The sequence below is a fragment of the Miniopterus natalensis genome, chromosome 9 (assembly GCF_054644295.1).
Source record: "Miniopterus natalensis isolate mMinNat1 chromosome 9, mMinNat1.hap1, whole genome shotgun sequence".
NCBI lineage: Eukaryota > Metazoa > Chordata > Mammalia > Chiroptera > Miniopteridae > Miniopterus > Miniopterus natalensis.
Window position 1 is genome coordinate 52,986,269 of NC_142089.1, and position 1,335 is coordinate 52,987,603.

General features: G+C 40.7%; 1 pseudogene; it reads left to right on the forward strand.

Annotated features, from left to right (window-relative positions):
• The first annotated feature begins 464 nt into the window (after positions 1 to 464).
• On the forward strand, positions 465 to 665 carry LOC107543183 (small nuclear ribonucleoprotein G pseudogene; annotated as a pseudogene).
• Positions 666 to 1,335: the final 670 nt, after the last annotated feature.

Genomic DNA, 1,335 nt, shown 5'->3' on the forward strand with positions numbered 1-1,335 from the left:
GGTGGGGGACATTATTCTGAACACCACAGAGTGTAAAGGAAGAAAGTGTAGGGAGTCTGAGCTTTGGTCAGCGAAGTGGTATGGGGAGCCATCAGAGCAGAGACCTGTTCTGATACATTTCAACAAGATTACTCTGAACATTGTGTGGGGAATGGAAGTGGTGATGCTGAAGTGAAAACAAGAAGACCAACCAAGAGGCTGTTGCAATAATTCAGGCAAAAGATGATGAGGGTGCACAGACTTGGGATGAGCTGCTTTGCTCCCCTGTGGCTCAGGAGACTTACCATACAGTCAAGTTAATGTTGTAGGCTGTGTTGAGGTAGCAACAACGCGTATAAGAGGTTTCAGTACAGTACTTAATTCTCAATAGGGCTCAAGAAATGGTAGGCATTGTTTTCATTATGCTTTGAAGTTTATATATAAACATCAATGTGAGAGAGAAACATTGATTGGTTGCCTCCAGAATGTGCCTGACCAGGGATCAAACCCTCAACCCAAATGATGACAGACCTATCCAAGGAATATTATAGGGATTTGATCACTTTATGAATCTTGCAATAGATGAATATGTGGAGATGGCAACTAGTGGGTAACAGAACAGTATTGGAACGGTGATAATACGAAGAAATAGCACCACCATGTTTGAAGCCTTGGAGCGAGTATGAAGAATGGCTGGGTTCACCAGAGAAGTCAGCTACCTCCACATGTCTCCTCTCCACATCACCTGTTTTACTACAATATAAAAATCGAGTCGTGTATATTTTTATACCGAACATTTTTGTTAAATAAATTTTTCTAATAATCAAAATATAGAACATTAAGAAAATGAAGCTCAGTAAAAAGAAGCAACTTGCTCAAGGATACCCTGTAAGTTAGTTGGCACATAGATATCCAGCAGTGCACAAAAGGGAAGTAAGGAGAAGGGGCCACTTCCTATTGTCCTTACAGGGACCAGAAAATGCAGCTGGGAAGCAATAGGAAAAACATGGGGAGGCTGATACTGTGAAACATGTGGGCTCTATGGTGTAGGCTAGTGGGGGGCCATGCAGAGGAGATCCAAAGACCTGTTTTCAAACTCATTTTTTACTCTGTGATTTTGGGCAAGTCATTTAATCTCCCTTTACCTCATTTATTTCTGTTAAAAATGAGCATAAGGCCACACCCCACAAGGATGTCTTAAAATTAAAATGACAGAGCATTTTGTAAATTGCCAAGGCTATAACGTTAAGTATTATTATGCTCTTCTTCCCAAGCACCTACTTTCCATTCCCTTTAAAGGCATGGGGCATGCCTATTTTTAATTGTTGAGCAAATCTCATTTTTTCACAAGGGTTT